The 19395-nt window shown below is 41.0% G+C and overlaps 1 long non-coding RNA gene across 2 annotated transcripts in view; it reads right to left on the bottom strand.

The window, feature by feature from the left end:
- Nucleotides 1-1964: 1964 nt before the first annotated feature.
- LOC124225188 (uncharacterized) overlaps nt 1965-19395 on the bottom strand; it is a 67778-nt gene continuing 50347 nt past the window's right edge. Inside the window, exons 2-3 of one of the 2 annotated variants that reach the window (XR_006885031.1) lie at nt 3648-3841; nt 1965-2928 (exon numbers count right to left, since the gene is read on the bottom strand). This is a non-coding gene — a long non-coding RNA (uncharacterized LOC124225188). The remainder of the gene's footprint in view (nt 2929-3647; nt 3842-19395) is intronic. The other variant, XR_006885032.1, reaches the window with a different exon arrangement.

Genomic DNA, 19395 nt, shown 5'->3' with positions numbered 1-19395 from the left:
AGAACTTTGCCTCAAGGAGCCTTGTGCTAATCCTAAAGGGGGAACACCTGGAATGGTACACAAATGCATTTATTCCTGTTCAGAGAAACAATGTTAATGTGCTCAGTGGGGCAGCCTCCTCTCTAACCTCCAGCCTACTGATTTTTTTTTTTTAAAGATTTTATTTATTTATTTTTTTCCTTTTTTCTCCCCAAAGCCCCCCAGTACATAGTTGTACATTCTTCGTTGTGGGTCCTTCTAGTTGTGGCACGTGGGATGCTGCCTCAGCGTGGTTTGATGAGCAGTGCCATGTCCGTGCCCAGGATTCGAACCAACGAAACACTGGGCCGCCTGCAGCCAAGCGCACGAATTTAACCACTCGGCCACGGGGCCAGCCCAGCCCACTGATTTTTGAAGATCCATATGCCAGTCAGCGTGTTGATCAAATCGCTTGTGGTTTCACCAAGGAAGTATGGCTCATGCCTGATGTTTCAAAACTGAGACCTCAGAGATGGGTCTCCTTGAAGTTTGTGTATTGTATCAATGATGGGCCAGTGAAAATCCTGGGTGGATAGGGCTGCCCCTACTTTTTGATTCGTTTTTGTTGCTGAAAGGACCTCCTGATGTTTCTGGAAGAGGAGGGCAAAGCGTTCACTTTGTTTATTTCATACAATGAAATAAAAGGTGAGCAAGAAGTACAGAATAAAGAGAACAATAAAAAAAACTTTCGTATAATTTCCCTCCTAAGCATTCTCTTGCCTTGATGACCTTAACACAGTCCTTTGAGGTCTGGGGATTTTCACTCGCATTATTTGGATGAGGAAATATAACAAAACGTGTCTACCTAAACATTTTAAGGAGTTGGGTTATAAGTATTAAGGAGGAAATAGTATCTCCTTTTCTGAGAAGCTGGTTTAGAAAGATCTGAATGGCAGGCGGGTAAATGTCCTTCAGAAGCCAAGCACTGGCCTGACAGGGCTCCTAAAGTCTGATAAATCACAAGAATAACATAAGAAAAACAGAGTAATAGTATAGTAATAAAATCTACCTTTTATTGAACTCTGTTTCCTACTGGGCCCCATGCTAAATGCTTTACATACGTGGTCTATTCCAACCTTTGGAAGAAAAGAGCCTGTGAGGTCGGGTATCGTTAGCCCTATTTTATAGGCGAGAAGACTGTGGCTCAGAGATGCAGGGCACTCGCCCAAACCCCCGTGAGTTAGCAAGCAGAAGAGCTTAGATTCAACTCCAGCTTGGTGCAGCTCTAACGCCCATGCTCTTCTAGGACGTTCTGAAGACAATCACGTCCCTGGAGTCTCTTTGCCCTGTAGGGACGCCCTTCTTTTACAAAACCAAAAGAGACAGGGCTCAGGCAGCAAACAGAGGCCTTTTTCCTTCACAGGATAAAAAAGTCTCCTGCACCCCAGATCAATAAACCCACAAGAAGAGCAGGAGGAAGGCCAGGGCCTCTGAGTCCGCCTTCACCTGCGGAAGAAAGTGCAGAGATTCCTCCTGGGGACCGTGGGCCCTGTTTTTTCTCTTGTTTTGGAAAGAGGCTTGTCTGTCAAGCTTTGATTCAGAACAGGAGTGCATTCAGAAGCATCCTCTGGCGAGGCTGGGAAGCTGCTCACATCCCCGGAAAATTCAGTGGGAGAAAAAGTTTATGGAAGCGAGTAGGAGTTTATTCAACAGTGTCTGAGGCCTTTCAGAAGCATGAGTGAGTGTCTATAAAGGGGCAGTCAAGCATAGGCTGGGAATTATCTCTGTTGGGTGCCTACCTGTGACAGGCCCTCAAGAGCTGCTAAGAGGCTCATTCAGTGCCCACGGGACAATGGCCAGTGGGGACAAACAATTCGAAGGAGTCTATCATTCTGGTGGTGTTATCTTTAGTACTGAATAAAACCGGAGTTCCCCCTTTCTGCCTCCTAGTCAGCACTATTTTTAGGAGCCAGTGGTACTTTTCAACTCTCTTTCACTATTTTCAACAGGTTCACAAGGGCACGAAGTGCAGTATATAAAAAGAGGATAATGACTTGACTCGAGCACAGGAAAAGGCCCAATGAACAGCGCAGCCAAGCTTGCCAGGACTAGAATAGATGAAAGTTTGGAGAAGAGTCAAGAAGAAATGGCTTTGTCTGCCTGGAGAAACTGCCCATTTTAGATACAGTACTTCTGCAATGCTAAAGCAGACTTTCTGAAGTCCAAAGTTTAGAGGAGAAAGAGTGAACTTTGAAGAGTAATGAGTGAGAAGTTGGAATTATGCTAGGTGGCTCCTTGGCTGAGCTGTTCACAGTTGTCTCTTGTGGGCTGTTACTACATGGATGCTGAAGCATTAGCTTTCTTCGCGGGGCTGGCTCCATGGTGTGTGAGCTGTGCAGCCACACAGGATCCCAGACTCAGAAGGGCCTGCCCTTGGTTTAATGCTCTGCCGTAGCCCTCTTGAAATTCTTAATAATTTTTGAACAGGGTACTCCACATTCTCATTCTGTGCTGGGGTCAGCAAATTATGCAGCTCGTCCTGGATTAAAGAGACAAAGGACTGTCACATCACTCAGTCCCAGACACCAGGCCTTTGCTGTGTCAGAATGATATGACGAATTAAAAATATAAATTATATTATATAAACCCCCAAATTGTGTAGCCAGTCCTGTTTTTCGTTTTAGCTTGTGTTTTCATTCCCTGTGTTGTTCCTGTAATAGGGAGAGAATTGCTGCTGAATTTTTTATTTTTTTAATGCATGCTATTTAAAAATTTTCCCAAGGAGGCAGCGTCTTTGTCCAAAACTGTGTCTGTGTTTTCTGATTAATTCTGTGCTTCATATTCCACAATGGATCCCTCATTCACGATTCCCTTCTGTGATTCCATGGCCAGAGGCTCAGGAGGAAATGAGGTCCTTATTGGTCTCTAGGGGGAGCTGGATTCATTTTGGGGAGCCTTTTGCTTGGTCTGCTGGGTATGGAGAGGGACAAAAGAGAAGTCAGCCTTCTTGTCGCTCAGAGGACAAAGATCATACTGCCTGCTATTTCTAAGCCCATACACAGCCCCAAAGTTGGTGACGGCCAGAAGTAAGACGACATTCACGCAAGTAGGGGAGAAACTAAATTTAACACTGTGGGGCAGTGTCTCCCACATCAAACTCAGAGTGGGGCCAGGGGCACACCCCGGACAATGCCCTGCTCAAAATAAAGATTATGTATTAATGACCTTTAACTCCACTGACTTTGCATCTGAGGGTTGAAGAGAGATATTGCTCCAACTATGTTATGTAAACTTTCCACCCTTCAAAAATTTTCCAATTCTAAGAGGAAGTTATTGTGAATATTAATAATAATAACAGACATAGGAAACACCGAGATAACGATCACAGATGTGGCTTCAAATCTTGATTCCTACATTTCTAACTGTGACCCTGGGTAATTTCCTAACCTCCGTGATCCACGGTTGCTTCATCTCAAAAAGATGGAGGTGATAAGGGCCATCCTGCACCCCAAGGCTTTCGTGAGTCTCAGACTTGGCTAACGAGTATATTAAACTGCTTGAAAGTGGAGAACTTTGTCATAAATGGTTAAAGGCAATTCTCAGAATTCCAGACTCCATTATTGGACACAGAGTCCTTCCCACCTCTGCCCCCTCCCCCTATTCTTCCTTCTTAAGCTTCTCAGTCTTACCGTGCTCACGGAGTGTATCGGGGCCCCACATCTGGACCATCCAGGCCGCCTGCAGGAGCCGGAACCTCTGTGGAGGGAGGGTCCTGGGGGCCCCACTCCCAGCCTCAACACCCAGTCATCTTCATGGGGTGACCATCCCGATGGCCATCGTTCCCTAGCCACCGGGGTGTTACCTCACAGATGGAGGACCCGGTCTGTGGGAAAGAAGAGACCATGACTTATCGGAACATATGGTTTCTTAATTCAAGTTAAAATGTCTGAACCCTGTTGCATCTGGTGCCATTTTAGTTTGTTAAAAATGCCACACAAGGCTGTGACTAAAGGGGAAGAAATGGAGAAAAATACAGTTATTACACACTCAAGAGCTGGGTTTTGCGGCTCATTACCCAGTGGCCTCCGTGACTAATTAGGTTTTGTCACTGTTGCTGGGTCATTATGCCTTAATTTTTTTGCATAGTTATTCAGCCGTCACTTGAGAAAAAATGAAGTAGAGAAATACCCTTCTCTGTCTCTCCTCCTCTGAATCACTCAGGCTAAAAAACTCTCCGGGCAGAGTGTACCCGAAACTGATGAAATGATCATTTTGCCACAAAGGGACAAAGAAGTGTTAGTGGATTAAAGAGGCGCTTCTTTATCTGATGGCAAAGACCTCATTGAGGAGCGGAGGGCACGATTCAGTGGGGAAGATCATTAACTTTGAAGTCAGTCATCCAAAGATAATGTTTGTCCCTTTGCTGCCTTTGTTGCCCAACTGGCCTTAGCAACCTCTATTTTTTAACTCATCCTTGAAAAACTGGGGGAAAATGCTTAATAAAATAAAGGGCTTAGGTCTCCTACAGGCCGGAGGCCTAGGTTAATTTTTGCTGGCAGCAGAGGAAATTGAAGACACCATGGTATTAGCACAGGGGGGCTTGTGTTGGGTCCAGGATAGTAAAAGGACCCATGGTGAGAGGGGAGACATTGGTGTCAATCATGGGGTGGGACACCACAATGGCTGGTAATTGGCGTGGGTCCACCTTCTACGTCTGTCCTGCTGAGCCCGCAGCCCCCAGCCCACTCTTGAGCCCCACTGCTAACAAGTAAACAATTTATCAGGGTTAGGTCTCCTGCGGGTTGCCCCATCACACGCTCCATTCAGCCCCGGTACCCCCCCAACCCCCGTGCCAGCCCCACCACACACACAAAAATTTACGTACACCATGCAATTTGGGGCAGACGCACCATGTAACAACAAATTTACAACAGGCCTACCATGAAAATGGCTGTGTCAATATAGCTGCAAACTGGGGTGGCAGAGCAGCTGTGTCAGGCTAGAACTGGTGGCCCCCAGAGGATGTCAGGGGGAGAGGGTCACAGGCAGTGGATCATATCCGAGCTAATTATGACCCCTGCGTTTTTGACACAGTAACTCACACAGATGTTCACTAGAATCAATCAATGTCTTATAAGTAGCCTAGCCATTTTCATGTCATTCTTGGGATTTGTTTATTCTGAGCTTCATTTTTTTAATGAGTCGTGGCTCTTCAAGAACCAAAGTACAGGACTTGGGGCCTGCGATGAGGATTTGGATGGAGTCGGCTGTTATATAGAGAATGGGACACTAGCCTATTTGGCAACCCCAGCTCTGTCTCCTTCGCCAGCTGTGTGACTTTGCTCAGGTCACCAGTTCCTCACCTGATGGGCGCATTTTGCAGATTGCGTAAGGTTTTTTGGAGCTATGTGTCCTCTGTATAAAGAGCGAGGTAACTTTCCTTGAGCGTCTCCTCCATGCGGTGCTTCCCCTCATTTAATCCCACGACAACTGCAGGAAGGAAATGTCATCTACCTTTCACAGATCAGGCAAGTGAGGCTTCAAAAAGGAAAGGGCGTAGGAGGTACCACAAATGGAATGGGAGCCAGGGCTGTCTGACTAAAGTGGGTTCTGTTTCCCTGCAGTTTTGCTAGGAACCAGGTGCTCTCGGGGAATTTTAAATACACACGCTCATGTTCAGATTGAAAAAACACAATTCTGCCTCCCAGAAAATATTTCTTTGGACGGTTGGGGTCGGAAGAGACATTCCTTTGAGATGGGCAGATCTGGTCAATACAAGGCTTTTTTGTTTGTTTGTTTATCAATTTCGAATATCCTGTCATTGACTTTCACTGTGAGATTTTTATCCAATCCACGATGCCCTCAATTACTATACACACATTATTTCACGTGCCACCAAGAAACACAAATTCCTGCCATTTATATTTTAGTGTATTATTAATTTGGACTTCGCCTATTTAGGAGATATTAAAATGTAGAAAATTGTGCATTTAAGATTGCACAAAAAAGTCAGCTTCCTGACTTCTTATACGTATCAGGAGGGATGTGGTCTTTCCCTCCTGTTGAAAGGTAAACTGAGGCATATTAAAAAATTCCAGAGTTTATTTGAGCAAAAGTCCATTTGAATCAGGCAGTGACAAACTTGAAGTGGTTAGGACGGCTTCACCAACAGGAGCTGGGGGAAAGCCTTTCACAGAGAAGAGGCGGAAGCAAGGTGAGGAAATTATTTGATTGGCTCAGCTTAAAGTCTAGTTGGATTTTCTGATTGGTTGTCCTTAGGTTTCAGTTTCATAACCTTGAGGCCTTTACAGGCTTGGGTTTTGGTTTGCTTACATAGTCAGTTCACCATGGCATTAGAGCCACCTCAGGCTAATGGCCTGCTCGTTTAATTAACTTAACACTCGTTTCCACCCCGGTGGCACTGTCTTAGAGCTCCCTTGTGCCTGTGTGATAGTCATGTGGTGTCATTTCATGGATATGGCATAGGACTACCCAACAGCAGGTTGCCATGGCCTGCAAAGAACCGTGTCTGGGAAAAGACCCTCCACTAGGCAAAGTAAGACACTAAGAGGACGGATGCAGATATAGACACTTCGAAGTACAGTTCACCAGGCTGAACACAGAGCAATTTTATAACTTTCTTAAAATGAAAAAAGGGCATTGTTAATGTTAAAAGATATGGAAAAGCAAAAAGAAGTTTTTAGAAATTGCCATAATTCTTCCATTCAGAGATGCTGAAAGTTAACATTCTGGACTTCTTCCCTTTGTTTTTTTCCAACGCATACTTTTTTTTTCTTAATGATATAAACTGCTTCCACTTTATTAAATTTTCTTCTAGAGATAACTTTTTTCATTTTTTGATTATGGACAATTTCAAACATATACAAATATAGAGAAACTGGCATAATGAACTCCAATAGTATAATAAAGAGTATAATGGATGAGTACTATAATGAATTAACATATCCCTCTGCCCTGTGTATTTCTTGTGAATTGGCATGTATATCTTGAAGTGTGGGCCAGTAGCATCAACGCCTAGGAACTTGTTATAAATGCAAATTCTTGGGCCCCATCCAGACCTTTGAATCAGAGACTTTGGTTGAGGGTCCCAGCAATCTGTGTTGTAGCAAGCCCATCTGGTGATTTGAATGCACACTAGAGCATGGGAGCCACAGAGCTAGAGGCGTGGTCAGACTGGGGATTGATTTTCTGGCATGACTGCTCCGCAGGAGGTGCCGTGTACTTCCATCAGGAGGCACATGGTGTCTGCGTGTCTTTGTCTTGTGGTGGTTCTAACTGTCAATGGTCATCCCTACATCAAGGCTTCTCATCCTCAGCGCTATTGAAATGTTGAGTCAGGTGACTCTCTGTGGTGGGGACTGTCCTGTGCATTGTCATATGTGTAGCTGCATCCCTGGCCTCTACTCTCTCATTGCTATAAGCACCCCTTCCCCAAGTGTGACAACCAAAATTGTCTTCAGACCTTGCCAAACGTCCCCTGAGGGGCAAGATCGCTCCATTTGAGAACCACTGAGCTAGACTCACGATTTCCTTTGGGGTTGCAAAATACTGATATTCTAAATATATCACTCAGTCTTCATTTATTAGCTGGTGTGCTTTTACAAAGACAAATGTCCCCTCAGCAGCTAATGACTTAGGGTGAGGGCCAATCAGTTCCAAGAGGAAGGCAGGATCAATGCTTAATTTTTGTCCTTTATTTGTCCAGTTCTTAAAATAGTGAATTCGTTCTCTAGGACTTTCCAAAGATCACAAATGAAGTTTCATTTTGGAGTCTTTTGATTATCACCTTGAGTTATGAATGTAACCATATTTAATGTGTTCACCCCTTGATGTTATTATTCTCGTTGATATTCAGATTGTCCCAGCTTTGGTCAGTAGAAGACTCTTCAAGTTGGCCTAATTTAAATGGCTGTAGACAATGTAATGATGTATTTGAAAGGCAAGGCAAGTAGTGTTTGCAAGTCAGATCAGCAGTAGTACTATCAGGGAAGACTGGCCCCAGGTAACACATTGTGACATATTCCTTCTTTTATTCATTCGTTCCTTCAGCAAATATACCTTGAACCCCATCTCCCTGCCAAGCCCGGTGCTAAACACTGAGAATGTGATGCTGAAGAAGAGAATGCTCTCTTCTTTCATAGGTAGAGTGACCAGGTAATTTCCTCTTTGAGCCAGGGCCCTTTAAGAGTGTAATAATTACACTGGGTCAATAGGCATAAACTGGGACTGTCTTGGGCAAACTTACGGAGATTATACTCTCCTGGCCAGACCCCAGCTGCTGGGCTGTGTTTCAAGAGCAGAACTCAAACCCCAGGTTTGGTCTGACTGTTGAGGAGGATCCTCATCCAGGCAGCCAAGTTGCTGGTCCAGTTACCAAGCTCCAGGGAAGAAGACAGAAGCCAAGTTATCAAAACCTCAGCAGCCCAAGGTCAGCCCAAGCCCAGACAAGCAGGAACAGAGATGATGCTCAAACCCCAAACTTTAGACTAAGCTCCCTTTGATTCAGAATTTGAAGGTCAGAATTTATCCTGCAGACTGGGGCAAAATTAAAGCCAGAGATAGGCACTAAATGACCACAGTGGTGAGTCTGCGAGGGCCTGATGGATTGCGTGCTGTCTTCTACCCCTTCTCGAAGGCAAGTTTCTCAGGGTCTTTGGACCTCTTCCCCTTTGCTAAAGGCTTCAAAATATAGGCCTCGGTGGATTCTTATACCTTGTTCATACGAGGATGGGGAGGGACCCTAACTACTTTAGCCCATCCCTATATCTTGAATGCCTCTCACTTCAGCAATGAGAGCCCATTTTCTGACATTTATACTATTTAACAGGCTACTAGTTTCACTAATAACATCCCCTTTTTGACACCCAGTATACCAATTTACAATGAGTGAGTTATTGATCAAGAATGACTTGGCCTTCTCTGGAGAGTATCTTTTCTGAAATAGCATCAGCTGACCGGTCCTGGATAGTGTGTTCTTGACAACATGTGAGCAGACTACTCCTAGAGTTAACAGTTGAAGCCCATCCATACTCTCACATGGTTACACTGAAGTATTTTAAAGCACTACAGACATTTGTAACCCCTATACTGGTGACCACTATACTGAGCTGTCAAGAAGAAAAGTCCCAGGATCATAGAAGCAGAGAGGCGAAAGTCTTTCCCTAGCAGTTTTATATGCTAGCCTCTCATTTCACCTCTCAGAACCTCAGTTTCCTCATCTAAAATGGGGAAACTAACACAAATACAGCCAAAGCTAACACAATACAAGATTGTTGTGAGTTCAAGTGAAATCTAAATTGTCATCCTCTCATTATGTTTCTGTCTACTGACCTGTCCCCAGATTCTTGGAATCAATTATTTAAGTTAACTTGATGATTGATAAATCCTAAAAGTGAGAAAATAGGTTTAATCTCCAATTCAGACTCTCTATGATAACCTGCATGTTGTAAAAAATGAAATTTAGCCAGTACAGGACTAAACATCCCTATATTTCAAACATCCTGAAGTGTTCCTGATTTTTTTCAGATTTCATGTGAAGGTTGAATAGGTCTGGTCTGAGCTTTGGTTTGGAAATTAAGCCCTACTAATTAACATTTGCCTAATCCCCCCTGTGGATCCAGGGTTGTGTTCTCAAAAAAGGGACAACCAGCTGATTATTAGGGCTTTGATATGAGATTCCAGACATCCAGAGTTGTCCCCCTATTTCACTGTCTTTGGTGGTGAGAGACAAAGCGCTTGGGAGATTAACGTAATGTTTCAATACCACGTTCTATCCTTTGTTGTGCAAAAGAGAAGATTCTGACTCTTTTTCCAAGAATGGAAACCTCTTTCCTCTTTGCAGGAACGCCAGGTACAAATGTGAATAAAATAGTCCCCGCCCTTAATGAGCCCCCAGTATGCTGGATACAGACTCTTCTCTGCACGCCCCCCACCTTTTTTTTTTTTTTAATCACTTTTTAATCCTTCGTGAGTCTCAGCAGTGTCTGCTCAACGGTGACATGAGCCCAGACTGTGTCGCCGGGTCTCAAGATCGAAGGAGTAGAGACCGGCTTAAGCTGCCCAGTGATTACTGACTATGAGGGAAACAATTGGCGAACATTGCTGATTCTATTCATTCCCCGATGAATGGTTGAAAAGTAAACCATTTCAATTGTTTCAATGCTTCAAATTTTTGTGAAACAAGGATGGTATAAATTCATACACAGGTTTTTCAGTTTAATTCAACTCATAGTTACTGCGATTCTCCAAGCTCTCGAGTACCGGCCCTGGCACGGCTCCACCATCGTCTTCTTTCACAAGGCAGTGGGCAGTAGACGTCGAATGGGCTGGTTAATTCACGCCCAAGCGCCTGATGTCCCGCCGACAAAATCCTAATCGCATGTATTTGGAAGGCACTGTGCATATTTGATTTCCTATTAGCAATATATCTGGGCTATTCGATTTTGGTCTTTGATTCAGGTAAACCAAATAAAAACAAAACAACACAACAAAAATAAAGGAAAGGATGTTGTGATTCAGAAATTGCAGCTGTGCCCTGTAAGCCACTCTGCCCCGGAATGCTGTTGCCAACAGGATGCTGATGATATCTTCGTTCATTATCTGGCTTCCAGTGTTGCGAAGTTGCCGCCTCTGGGCCTCTGTTCCGTATGTAACTGATGTCTAAAATCTTCCTATTGTGAAAATATATGGTTCTATTTCTGTGCAGTCACCAAGTACAAATGAAGAACTACTCTATTGTGGAATTGTCATTTCTAAAGGAAACGTCTGAAGTGGCTGTTAATACTTACTCCAGAGTCTGATATGCAAGGGGCTAATTTCTTCTCCCGGAGGCAATGGCTGTAGGAGAGGGCATGAGGTTTGGAGTCAGCGTGTCCTCATCGTCTAATATCTGCGGGACCTAGGAAAATGGTTTCTCCACGAGTTCTCAGTCTCCCCGTCTAAAAGGGGTAATAAAATGTGGAACTTACAGTTTGTGTGAGGATCAAGAGAGATGATGTATGCTATTGTAATGTGTAAGGAGCAATCCAAACGTTGATTGCACTTAACACCTTATTTCTAGTTAGTGACCTTCATTACGCTCTCTGGTGCTAGTTGCCACATTATATCACCTCGGGTACTTGCGGCAAATTGATGTTATTGTCACAGGATTAAAGCTTGAGTTCTTGTTTTTTCTGCTCCCTCTTACAGCTCTGCAAGTGCCTAGACCGTCCCAGATTCCGTAAGCTTGCCTGGAGCTCTTTCCATGGCTAAGAATTGCAGTCCCTCTTGCAATCACATCCGAGGGACATCTGCTCAGAGAAGCCAGTCAATATCGTGGAAAAGTTCAAAGAATGCAGACCATTAGTAGTGTCAGCTTTACAACCGGGAGGTAATGGCATTAAAGGGAATGGTCATAATACCCAACAATAGTGACCTCATTAACCAGTGATTTATCATGATGAAAAGACCTGTTTAACCTTTGGTCTCCACAAGCTTTCTCCTTTTAACAAAAAGGTCTATTATTTCAAGTTGTCAGGAGATAATTTGTGAGTTGTTAAAGGACAGGTTCAATTACTCTTAAGACAATTATATGGAAACTGTATTCACTGCAAGGTGCCTACACAACAATTTTTGTTTTCCTTGGTCACTTTTCTGGGAACAAACAGAAAACACAGGAGTTCGATGACTTTTGCCATAAGAATCAGTTGCCATTGTACCTTCTTATGGCCCTGCTGTAGATGTCTGATTACAAATTGGCTTTCTTTGAAACCAGTGTAAGGGAGACTTGAGTTAAATGGGTTCATTGGCATTTAAGGCACCATGTCAAGCTCCTCTGTCAATTCCATGTAACATTTATGGAGGGACTAGTGTGCTATCAACCAGGTTGGACCCTGTAGAGAGATACAATGGATAAGGCTGGGCTCTGCCTTCCAGAAGCTCAGAGACTTCTGGGGGGATGTTCTCTCAGCTTCTATCCTTCAGAGTCCTTCTAATGGTTCATGACGTGATCGCGCCCCTGCAGGTCTCCGCTGGTTGGGTCTGGCAATGGCTGGGGGGCTCTCATGCTAAGGAAACTGATCAGGACAATATCAGAGAAATAGGAAAAAAGAGATTAAAAAAGGTGCTTGTTGGGGGTTGTGCAGATTGCTTGGAATTATTGACTCTGCCAGGTGGATTTTGTCCCTGTGGTCCAAACCGAGGAAAGAGAAAAACTATAACATCTGTGCCACTCCAAACCTGGGCCTCTTTAGAACAGAAACTGTCAGTTGTGACAAATTGAGCCCAATTGTAGGGAGGCTTTTGTGAGGTAAACAAATGTCCATCAGGGTCTCAAACGACCACCAAACTCAGTTCACTTGCGCCTTCTCTCTAATTTACGCCCGGGGGCCCTGAGGTGAGAGACCCCGCTACTGGATCGCCTGACCACAGTAAATAACACCAACTGAGCGACTTTTAACTGAAGATGTTCGGAAAAAGCTCAGCTCTCACAACGTGACGGCAGGCATTTCAACCGCTCACTCGCATTGTTCTGTCCTAGATGCAGAGCCCTAAGAGAGGTTGGAAGTAGATCATCCTTGATGAGACTTGTATTCAGGGGTAAACCTGAACCCCAGCTTTTGGTTGTAGGTCAACATTTTTGATGCTGTCTTTAAAAAAACACGTTACTTGCTATTCGTGTTGTCCAAATATCTTGCATATTGTTTTGAATTTTTGTTCTTAAAGACTAATTTCAAATTTTTATGGTAGTATTTACTTGGAAAACACCATTACTCACTACCTGGTTTTAGTTGCTTTCAAAATTTTTTATTTTTGTTTTAAAAAATTATCTTCTTCAGAAACCTAGTAAGTTATTTCTGGTTTTATTAGGAGGGAAAGAATAAATAATATCCAATTTTACCTTAACAAATATTTCTACCTGCTTATATCATTACATGGATTTCCTTAATAGAATATTAAATAGACTTTAAATCTAGGGTCTTGAAAGACCTCAACATCTAAGTAATTAAGCAAAATATTAGCGAAAAGAGAGGAAGGCTAATAGAACTCATTCTTAAACTGCCATGCTTAATTTAATCAGTTTGTTTTTGAGCTCTGTATACCCGCTACACCTAAGGAAGAAAACTCATTTGAATGTTTCCAGATAATTCTGGATCTTCCTGACTTTGGCATCGTCATTTTGAAGCGCACTCCTTACTGTAAGATAAGCTATAAATCCTTTGAGGGCACACACTCTACCTCTTTCTTCTTCCCTATTACAGAGCTGGGCAGGGGCCCGGTAGAGAGTCGGTATCTGTAACCGTTGAAGGCAAGCATCCCGGACTGGCAAAAAGGACGAGAGTCAGGAGACTTCTCTGAGCATTGACCCTGGCAAACACCCTGAGCGCTGTTTGTAGAATATTTCATCATCCCTGAAAGTTCTCTTGTGCCTTCTTGTAATGAAACCTTTCTCACTACCCCCAGTCCCTGCCAATCACTGATCTAATTTCTGATACTACGATTTTTCCTTTTCCAATATGATATCTAAATGGAGCCATATGTGACGTAGTCATTTGTCTCTGGCTTCTTTCATTTAACGTAATCCTTTTAAGATTCAGCTGTGTTGTTGCATGCATCCATAATTAATTACTTTTCATTGCTCAGTGGTGTCCCATTTGTGTGGGATATAGTACAATTGTTTTATCCACTCACCAGATGAATGGACATCTAGGTAGTCTCTAGTTTGGGTCAATTATGGATAAAATTGCTGTAAACATTTGTATACAAGTCTTTGTGTGGACACGTATTTTCATATCTCTGGAGTAAATATCTAGGATTGCTGAGTCTTATGACAATTGTATATTTAACTTTATAAGAAACTGCCAAAGTTTTCCACAGTATCTTCCTATTTTGCCTTCCCGCCAGCAATATATGGGGGTTCATTGCTCATCAGCACTTTGTATTGTCATTAAAAAATTTTTTTCAGCCATTTTAATAGGTTAGAAGTAGTATATCATTGTGGTTTTAATTTGTATTTCTTTAAATAACCAATGAAATTAAGCATCTTCACATGTGTTTATTTGTCACTTCAGTCTCGTTTTGGTGAAATATCAGTTCAATATTTTTGAATTTATTCCAATTTAATTCCATTTTTTCCAATTTAAATATTTATTCATCGCATATGCCAGATACTGTTTTACATATTGAAGATGAATTACCCTGAAGAACATTATGGTCTACTGGAGACAGATATTTAACCAAAAAGTTAGAATACAATACGATAGGAACATAACTTATCTTGACATACAGAATCACATACCTGTGAAGATTATTATCACTGTTACTCTGCAACATAAGAATGACACAGGCAGGATAAACAATATAAAACCAACTGGGTCATTTTTAAACGAAATTTTTCACTTTAGAAAATTTAGGTAATACAGATAAAAATAAAATAAAAATCACTGTTCATATGTTGGCCCATATACTTCCACTCTTTTTTCTATATAGATATTTTTTGTTAATTTACCAAATGAGATCACACTACACCTGCTTTTCTGCTCGAATATCTTTCTATGGTATTAAATATTCTTCTGCAGCATCGTTTTAATGGCTGCAAAGGATGCAATTGTACAATCGAGTGTGCATTCATAAACTTTTAAAACCAATCTCCTATTATAAGATCTTTCAGCTCTTTGCAAGTTTCCATAATTACAAACAGTGCTCTAATGAAAATCCTTGCAAATTGCAATGTTTTCTTCTAGATAAATTCCTTGCAGGGAAATTGCTGGGTCAAAAGATATAAATATTTCTGAGGTTTTGGTGGGTGTTATCAAATTCTTTCCCAGTAAAGTTGTATAAATTCATATTTACCATCAGCGTAAGAAAAATGAACACTGGGGGACAATATCTTTAAAATTTTATGCAATTCCAACTTCAAGTTGAATTTATTTGATTACTAGTGAGGTTGATCACTTTTTCTTTTTCTTTTTTTTGAGGAAGATTAGCCCTGAGCTAACATCTGCTGCCAACCTCCTCTTTTTGCTGAGGAAGACTGGCCCTGAGCTAACATCCGTGCCCATCTTCCTCTACTTAATATGTGGGGCACCCACCACAGCATGGCTTGACAAGTGGTGCAATGTCCACACCTGGGATCCGAACTGGCGAACCCTGGGCCACCGAAGCAGAACGTGTGCACTTAACCGCTGTGCCACCGGGCCGGCCCCCTCACTTCTTCTTGTTTGTATTTTCTATTTCTATGAATTCTATTATGATTTCCTCATTCTGTTCTTGGGCTGTATTTCTAGATAATTATTTGTCTCATTAATTTCTAAGAACTTGTATTTCTTTTGGTGAAAGAAACATGTTGCAAATGTCTTTTCTTTTGTCATTTGCCTCTTGTAATGATATTTATAGTTTTTTTCTCATTAAAGTTTTAACTGTATGTATTTTAATTTTCAACCTTTCCTTATAGATCTGCATGAGAAGTCAACCATGTAAAGTCCTTTCTACTCTACGGCTATTTGAATATTTACCTTTTACATTTAAATAGTTAATGCATTTGGAATATATTTGGACATATCATAAGGAGTTAAGATTTAACTTTTTTTCCCAAATGATGAGGCAGTTGTCCTGGCTCCACTTTATTGAATAGTGGACCTTAGACCATTTCCTCTCTATTTTGAAACGTCACCTTTATTGCATATTAAATACGTTATATACTTAGGTATGATTCTGAACTTTCAGTTCTGTTCCAAAAAGATTTCTTGTTTTTCCTGAAAATGAAAGTCCGCAGTGCTACACTGATGTAATTACTCTAGTTTTATATGTTTGACTATCTAATATCTAGCATAACAAACACTGTGCCCTTCACACAGATTATAATACTTTTTCAGAATGTTCTAGACTGTTCTCAGACCTTCACATTCTGGATGTGCTTAAAATTAAATTTGAATTTTAAAATATCCAGCTGGAATTGTTATTGAAATTTCATTATATTTACAGATTAATCTGAGAAGAATTTGCATCTTTCTAACAATCAGCCTTATCATTCTATTTCTCACCATTTATTCAAGTTTTCATTTATGTCTTTCAGTAAAGTTTTGTACTTATTTTTAATAGGTTCTGCATGTTTTGGTTTATCCAAGGTATTTTTTGTTGTTCTTATTTACTATTAGCACCTGTTTTCCATTGTATTTTCCAGCTGGTTGCTACTTTTTTGTAGCCTTCTACTCATAGATTTTTGTTAAAAGATAGGCAAATATTCTACTTAGTGCCAATAGTATTTTTGATTGTAGTAATAAGAAACATAACATAAAATTTACTATCTTAGCCAGTTTTACATGTACAGTACAGCAATGTTAACTAAACGCACGTTGTTGTACAGTGGATCTCTAGAACTTTTTCATCTTCCAAAACTGCAACTCTGTATCCGTTGAAGGAATTCCCCTCAAACCTTCCCCCTTGCCCCCGGCCCCAGGCAACCACGTTGTGCTTTCTCCTTCTGTGACTTTGACTACTTTAGATACCTCATATAAGTGGAATCAGGCAGTATTTATCTTTTTGTAACTGGCTTATTTTGCTCAGTACCATGATCTCAAGCTTCATCTATGTTGTAGCCTATGACAGGGTTTCCTTGAGTTTATTTTCTTTGGACAAGTATATAATCTGTAAAAAATTATAACTTTATTTCTACTTTTCTGACTTTTTATTTCATTTCTGCTTCTGGTATTTCATTGTTTAGAAGGATTTCAGCTGATAATTTCACATAATTCTTCATAATGTTATATTTTAGTTGCATATGAGGTTACATTATTACTTTTTTGTTTACTGAGGGTTTTTAAAAAAATCAAGAGTAGATTTTTTTTTTTAATTGGCCCTGGGCCTGCCCAGTGGTGCAGTGGTTAAGTTCGAGCGTTCTGCTTTGGCGGCCTGGGGTTTGCCAGTTCGGATCCCGGGTGCGGACATGGCACCGCTTGGCAAGCCATGCTGTGGTAGGCATCCCACGTATAAAGTAGAGGAAGATGGGCACGGATGTTAGCTCAGCGCCAGTCTTCCTCAGCAAAAAGAGGAGGATTGGCAGCAGATGTTAGCTCAGGGTTAATCGTCCTCAAAAAAAAAAAAATAAATAAAATAAAATTGGCCCTGAGCTAACATCAGTTACCAATCTTTCTTTTTCCTTCTTTTTCTCCCCAAAGCCCCCCCAGTACCTAGGTGTATATTCTGCTTGTAGATTCTTCTAGTTCTGCTATGTGGGACGCTGCTTCAGCGTGGCTTGATGAGCGTTGCTGAGTCCACGCCCAGGATCTGAAGTGGTGAAACCCTGGGCTGCCAAAGCGGAGCGCACGAACCTAACCACCCAGCCATGGGGCGGCCCCAAGAATAGATGTTAATAGATTACTTTATGTTGAAACATTTTTAAAATTTTTGAATAAACTCTATTGGCTATAGTGCATTATTATTTTAAAATATTGCTCAAATAGGCTTGCTAATATTTCATATGATATGTTTACATCTATAATCACAATCCTGGAGTTTTCTTTAATTGCTATCTTTGTTAAGGTCTGCTGTCAGTTTTGGGCTACTCTTATGGAACACTGGGAAACTCTTCATGTTTTCCTGTTCTCTGGAACAGTTGAAACGCATAAGCATAGCTGTTGCTTAAGAGGTGAACTTAACTCATCTATAGATTGATTTCATTCCAAAGCTTTTATAGGAGACGTCAACTATAATACTTTTCAAAAATAAATCAGGTTTGTTGAGGTATAGTTTACATAGAGTAAAATTTGTTCTCTTCAGATCTACAGTTCAAAGGGTTTTGCTATATATGCGGTCATGTAACCACCAACCAATCAAGATATAATATTCCAATTATCCCCCCAAAATTACCTCCTGCTAGCCCCTGGAAACTCTGATCCTGTAGGTTTGCCTTTTTAAAAATGTCATGTAAATGGAACTGTACAGCATATAGCCTTTCGTGTCTGAGTTTCTTGACTTAGCATAAGGCTTTTGAGATTCCCCCATGTTGTTCCGTGAATCAGTAATTATTTCTTTTCATTGTTGAGTGATATTCCGTTGTATGGATGTAACAAAATTTGTTTATCCATTCACCAGTTGACGAATATTTTGGTTACTTCTAGTTTTTTTTTTTTTTTAAAGATTGACACCTGAGTTAACATCTGTTACCAATCTTCTTTCCTTTTTTTTTTTTTCTTCTTCTTATCCCCAAAGCCCCAGGGTACATAGTTGTATATTCTAGTTGTGGGTGCCTCTGGCTGTGCTGTTTGGGACGCCGCCTCAACACGGCGTGATGAGCGGAGCCATGTCCACTCCCAGGATGCGAACTGGTGAAACCCTGGGCGCCGAAGTGGAGGTACGAACTTAACCACTAGGCCATGGGGCTGGTCCCTACTTCTAGTTTTTAGTGATTATAAATTAAGTTGCTATAAACAGTTATGTACAGGTTTTGTGTATATATATATATATATATATCTTCATTCCTCTTGGGTAAATAGCTAGGAGTGGAATTGCTGGGTCATGTGGTAAGTACATTTTTAACTTTATAAGACACTGTTAAGTTGTTTTCCAAAGTGACTGTACTGTTGTGCGTTTTCACCGGCAATGTGTGAGAGTTCCACCTGCTCCCCGTCCTCATGAGCACTTGTTATCGTCAGTTTTGTTTTCTTTTAGGCATTCTAATAAGTGGCATCTCATTGTGGTTTAAATTTTCATTTCCCTAGTGACTAATGATGTTAGCATATTTGCAGGTATTTATTGGCCATCCAAATCCATTCTTTGGTCATATGCCTGTTCAAATTTTTCACCAACTAAAAAATTTTCTTATTACTGAGTTATAAAGAGTTCTTTAGACATTCTGGATATAAGGCCTTTATCAAAAACAGTTTTTTGCAAGTATTTTACCCCAGTCTGTAGTTTGATTTTTGATTTTCTTAATAATGTCTTTTAAAGAACAAATGTTACATTTTTATTAAGTCCGTTTTATCAATTTTTTCTTTTATGGCTCATAGTTTTTGTGTCTTAAGAAATATTTGCTTAATATGAGATCACAAAGATTTTCTCTCATGTTTTATCCTTGGAATTTTAGAGTTTTAGGCTTTACGGTTAAGTCTGTGGCCATTTTAGGTTAACTTTTGTATATGTTGTGAATAAGAATTGAGATTTTATTTTATTTTGATTTTTTTGGCATGTTGATATTCCACTTTTTCAGCACCATTTGCTGAAAAGACTACACTTTGTCCATTGAATTACCTGGACACTTTTGTCAAAATCAATTGGCTATGTATCTGCGGCCTGTTTCTGGGCCCTCTACTGTATTCAATTGATCTGTATGTCTATATTTACTCCAATACTTCACTGTCTTTATTATTGTAGGATCATAGTAAGTCTTGAAATCAGTTGATATTCCACTTTTTCAAAGCCGTTTTGGCTATTTCAGGTGCT

Source organism: Equus quagga, chromosome 14 (assembly GCF_021613505.1).
Source record: "Equus quagga isolate Etosha38 chromosome 14, UCLA_HA_Equagga_1.0, whole genome shotgun sequence".
Classification (NCBI taxonomy): Eukaryota; Metazoa; Chordata; class Mammalia; order Perissodactyla; family Equidae; genus Equus; species Equus quagga.
This window is presented reverse-complemented; position numbering and strand designations above follow the sequence as displayed.